Genomic DNA, 6,390 nt, shown 5'->3' with positions numbered 1-6,390 from the left:
TAAAGGTTACAGATCACTAAATAAATTCCCAATATATTAGTAGACCAATTCATGGATGCTTGCAAGATAACACTGATTTCTGGTGCTTCACAAACTCCAACACCATATATGGGGAGAACACTCCACTTGTGTACCTAACGTTAAACAACGTTGGAAAAAAGTTACCACTGTGTATTCGGTAAGATGACGAGTACAATAACACTTCGTTTAGGTAAAACTGAGTCAATTTTATTTGGGTCTAAACATGAAATCTTTTACATGTAGGTCAAAGTCGACACTTGATATTAATGGTACCACTATTGAACCAACTTCTGCTGTTAAATATCTTGGTGCAACTAATAATAAGACCCTATCTTTTGATTCTATGGTTCGTTCCATATTAAAAAAGCCAAATGCAAGGTTAAAATATCAATATATCTGAAGAATGGTTACCTTACAAAACACACCAAGAAACCCCTCGTCATGGCCTTATTTCAATGTCATTTTGACTATGCCTGTTCTATGTGGCATCATGTTCTGTTTAATTTACTTAAAACCAAGCTTCAATCCTCACAAATTATTTAGTGCGATTTGTTTTGAATATTGATGCAAGGTCGCACCACAGAACATTTTAAATCACCCAACTGGTTATATCATACTTGTCATAAACGTGTAGACCAGATTATTCTGGGTCATGTCTTTAGAATAAAAGATGGCATAGCCCCGGACTACTTGGGAGACAATGTTATCTCACAAGACACTGTACATTCACCTAGGACAAGGTTAAATCAGAAAGGGGCTTTTGCTGTCCCAACATTCAAAGGCTTTGGGTTAAAGTCCTTCTACTTTTTTGGTATTTCCCTATGGAACAAATTGCCTCCTGGTATAGCACAGACTGAGACATTACCTGTTTTTAAATCGCTAGTAAAGAATATTCTTTTAGACCATTTAGCACAATTAGAGCTTTAATAAAGAATTGCCGATATTATTATATAATGAATCGATCATATATTTTTTCATTTATTTATTCAAAGATTATCAGTAGAGGAACTATTAAACTTAAGCTCGCATTTTATTAGTACTACATACTGTGCTATTCATACTATAATGTGATAATTAAATATTTATATTGCTCAACTTATAACTTATTATGTAAAGTAACTGTGAAACAGCTACTGTAATAGTTATTTTAATGCATTACGACTTACTTATAATATAATTGTGCAATTTAAATTTCAGCTATATAAATATTTAACTTATGCAATGCCTCCTTATACGATATATGATGACACCAAAACAAAGGACCGATGCCGCCAAAACAAAGGGTCACAATGGAAATAAGAGTTTTCTCTTTTTTTTTGTGTGTAATCTTTGGTTCGTTGTGCCTGTCATGGCTATTTATGATAGCATGATTGTGTGTATTAGTGTATTATGTATTATTTATAATATATGTTTTTTAGTATTTTTTGTTTGTTTTAATGTCCATGTATGTGCATTCCTTACTGAAATAAAATATGCGGTAAAAATGTAAACAATAGATAAGCAGATCAAGGAGATCCAGCATCTTCAGCCTGTTTTTGAAATCAAAAGCCATTCAGCTTCAAAACCTATGAATATGGAAGTAAGCCAATGGTCTGAGATGGACGTCCGGGAAACCAAGTTTTAAAACGAATTTTCAAAGGCAACTAGGTTTTCATTGGTTTTCATTGGTGTCTTACATAATGTCTTATTTTTCAGTCTTATTTCAATTAGGATTTTATGCTTTGGTCCCTTTCTTCTTTATTGTCACCGAAATAAAGATAAACTGGTTCGTTTTATGAAGTTAAAACTAAAACAGTTAAACATTTTTTGAAATAAGGTCAAAGTGTTGCCTGTTCTTAAGCAAGCTTGAGTAAAAATTGGTTTTGAACTGCATCATGGAAGAATTTATCTTTGTACGTGTCAATCATTTTAACAGTTTTAAGGGCATCGTACATAAATTCAACAAAGGGAAAATGATTTAATATATATATATATATCAGTATTAAAACGTATTTCTAAAAAGCAACAGCTGGATGTATACAATACAGAAGTGTGGGTATATGTTCAATCCTGCTGCATCGCTTGGCTATTAACTATTTAAACTCTGTGGCCAAGCCTATATCATACTTGGTTTCAAACATGAATATAACACATTTAAACAGCAGGACTGCGGTGACACTGGACGATTTTGCGGTCAATAAAGCTGAAGAGTTACTGGTGAAAATAGCAGCACCCTTTATCATTTTCGTCAATACTACCGACAACATTCTCGCGATCATGGTGTTTCCTCATGGGAAGTCACCAAACTCAACGGCGGTTTACCTCACCTTTCTGACAGTGTCTGGCACCTTGTATGCGTCTGGACTGATTAACTCCGCACATGGATTGCTGACGTGTTTGTGTTTGCTATTCGAATGGTAAGCTACATCACATGCAAACTACATAGTTGGAATGTCTACTCATTTATTGGAATGACGACGTGGACGTTTATACATGTTACAACCGAAATGGTCATTATTGTTTTGCTGCCTTTGAAAGCAAACGTGGTTTGTAAAAAAGAAAATTTCGGCTAGGTCGTTGATTATTGTGGCTGTAGTATTTCTTGCCTCCCCCGTGGGCAAGATACGATTTTCTCCCACCTCAGATAAGAAGATCCTTTCTTAATATTTACCTCATGAATAAAACAGGAGGTGCCCAGAACGAGGCTCGGATGGGTCAGATGTAAACATTGCTGATAAGCAGAATGGCTTAATGTATTATTCCAGACATAACCTTTTCTTTTCGTGAAAGATATAGAAAATTAAATATCTTCTGGGAATGAATCAATACATTCTAGCTACAATTTTTTCATCGAGGGATTTGTCCATAGTTTTAAAGGTAAGAACACTTGTCAATCCTTATCATGTATACATGATGGAACTTCATTCACTAGAAAATCTTATCATATTTAGAGAAAGTGGATGAGTATTTAGTGGTATTGATCCAAAGCTCTAATCTCAAAATAAATACCATGACTAATTAGTGGCTATAAACCATCTATCTGATAATCTATTTACATTGAGGGCCTTGCAAATTGAATATTAGGGATATTTATCCTTCATTTATCCAACATCTTAGAGTCTTGCATCTGCTGTATGTTTGTGTAAATAAATCACATTTTCATACCATTCAAATACCATTTGTGTTATGTCTTCTTTTCAGATTAGCCACTGGAGTCAGTATGGAAGGTAACTGGAAGTTGTTACAAATCAAGAAGAAATTCTAAAGATCCATATTATTGTCAGGTAGTTTAAATGTACATGTAGAAATATTAAAAGAAAACTGAGCGCTAAAATTGTTTGATATATATTTCAAGTATTATGATATAAAATGAAATTTTAATTTAGCATTAGACTCAGTATATATTATTTTAATTTCAGATAGAATTAAAGGAAATGAACATGGCTCATGTGTAAATGTACAGTGTGAAACAGCGTCATTGCCCTAAACGTTTGCTGTGGACATGACTTTTTCATCTAGTGTGAAAACGACAATCACAATGAAACAATATACTTATATACATATTTGTGGGAAAATATGAAAAACAAAGTTGACATTTTTTTCAATTTCTTTATTGAGCTATCTATACATCGCCCGATGACCATGATTGAAAAGTGAATATAAGCGGATGGTTCTACACGTTGATAACATGTTAGAAACATTAAATATGAAGAGACTCCTGTATATAAGTTACTTAGTTTGTCAGTAGTGCTCAGCATGTCATAAATCTCTCTCTGTTGATCATTATGTAATATTTATATTGTACCGGTATTTAATGTGAACTTTGATTATTATATATATAAACATGTTGAATAAAATATGTTTAAATCAATATGTAAAAAGGTCGCTGTGAGAATGTCTTCCCTGCTTCCACCAGGCTGAACATCTGATGTCAATGTTGCATTTTCATCATCATCCAATTTTAATCTGAAATAACAGTGAATTTGTCAATGGTAATGTCAATGATGAAGTAATAAATACACAGTTTGAATACATGTACGTATTGAATGTTGTCCTTCAAGTGCATGATTGTAATTCACTGTTTGATAAAGGAATAGGTGCTTGATGTTTATGAAAGAGGCAAAAAATTGCAAAACATTTTATAGACTGCCGTTTGTTTTTACTAATAAAAATGTACACCGTTAAGTTTTGGGTTATGATGTGGCAGTTGGCTTTCTCGTCAGCAATATTATTGGTGTCGTTTCACCAATCCAGTCAGAAACTTTATGAACTGTTTCGTCCTTAGCCTTTGTGTCCTTGAAGGTGTTCATCCCATAAAATCCTCTGTCTTAAAATGATAGATGGCTGTTGTTTTTGAAATCTGCGAGGAAAAAGGACCAAAGTTGGACATGTATGTATAGTAACTGAACAACATTATTATTTTCTAATTTAAAGAAATAATACATATCTTTTAAGAATTTCTTTATCATATTTGACATCTGGGATAGCCAGCTTATACATATTGTCAAAGACATACGATATCCTGAATTGCATTAACCTCAAACAGTCAAAGTAATTGCTATGTTATTAATGAAAGAGCTTACCTGGAATTCTTAGCCTGTATCTCTTCTTATTTTCACCTTCCATTGTTTTCTTTTATTCTTCTTATTCTTTTGAAAAGTTATAAAAGCTGATTCATTCAATTGTATTACAGTTGTAATACACAACAATGATAATTAAAAATCTTGTAATCTCGCACAAAATTTCTCAGAATCTTAGAACGCTGATTAATTATTTCTCGCTTCAAATGTCACCATAAAACAGTTTTCATGCACCTTTTAAGAAATAATGCTTCACTCTCCTTAAGCTATTTAAAGACCGATTTGACTATTAACATAATCATAATCTATATCACTGCGCGCATATCCATGACAATCATGAATTATCGCATTTCCATACGCAATTAGTTTCACTAAGTACAAAAGAGTTCCAGAAACCTCGTTTCCGCAAAACACCCTACGCTCGGGTCGGAATGAACCTATCTTACACTCTCGGCCATGGTAGATACTAACATTCTAGCATGGTTGAATTATTGGATCTACTTTTCTCCCACCTCAGATAAGTAGATCCAATGATATAACAATGCTAGAAATTCTTATTCTCGATAAACCTCGTTTCCGCAAAACACCCTACGCTCGGGTCGGAATTAACCTATCTAACACTCTCGGTCATGGAAGATACTTATAATCTGAGGTGGGAGAAATTTTCCTCCTGATCTGGACGGAAATGCAGGCGGAAGTCAAGAAAAACCTTTCGTAAGTATATTTGCAGTTGTCAACGTATTGAAATATACCAACAATGCATTAATCGTCTTCCGTTACTCTGTTTCTTGTTCTAAATTTCGGGAAGATTTGAAGTAACTCTCATAGAAATATTAGGAACGTGTTTGATCTATATACATGTTTATAGAAATGATTATCTAACTGTACTGACAAAGATACATTACCGTTTTAACAGTTAAATTAAATATTATTTATTTATTATTGATCTTTTTAAATTTACGTTGTATTTCGATCTGTTTGTTATCAAGCAAATCTCTTTCAGGGTAATATCGCAAATTTTATGCAAAAATAAAATGAAATAAAAAAATCATTAACCTTTTTTAATAAGGTTTATAACTCTTAAAGATGCACTCTTACTCCCAAATAAGATTTACCAAAATTAATGGTATTGTCTTAATATTCCAAAACGGATGAATAAATGTCAAAAACAGTGGTTCTAAAAAAGGATATCGAGTTAAATTTGAATGAAATGAGCACAAAACACAGTATTTCTACCTTATGAGACCATAGTTAGCCACAGTAAATCTTAGCATTTACAAATCATTTGATTTTTTTTTTCGCTTTCTGCCATTAAATTCACGGTTACAAATTTGTTATCAGTAGTTAATATTTTACATAAATTAATTGGTAAGTAGGTCAAGGCTTATCAGTCAAACATTATGTTTGTTATACATGTGTATGTACTGATTTTGAATACGAGTTTCACTTTAAAAACGTTAGCATTCATCTCTCAAACGATATTTCCCAAGTCGGAATCTGGCTATGGTAAACTGTGTTTGTGAGAGGTTCGCAAAATGTAATAACGGGTTTTGATGCTTTATTTGTTTTTCCCGTCTTCCGCATGGTAGGACATTGGAATATATCTATCATGTCTACATAAATATAAGTATTTTCTTACGCGCTTCACGGATCGCATCAAAGCATTAATACCATAGGAAGGCATGCACAAAGACGATTCAATTCTTACAACGACTGTATGCAAATAGGTCAATACTGAAAAGTGCATGAATTTAATGAATAATGAATAATTTATGAATTGTATGGCAATAAAAATACAAACAACAACTAT

Source organism: Mya arenaria, chromosome 1 (assembly GCF_026914265.1).
Source record: "Mya arenaria isolate MELC-2E11 chromosome 1, ASM2691426v1".
Classification (NCBI taxonomy): domain Eukaryota; kingdom Metazoa; phylum Mollusca; class Bivalvia; order Myida; family Myidae; genus Mya; species Mya arenaria.
The sequence above is the reverse complement of the archived record's forward strand: the minus strand, read 5'-3'. Positions refer to the sequence as shown.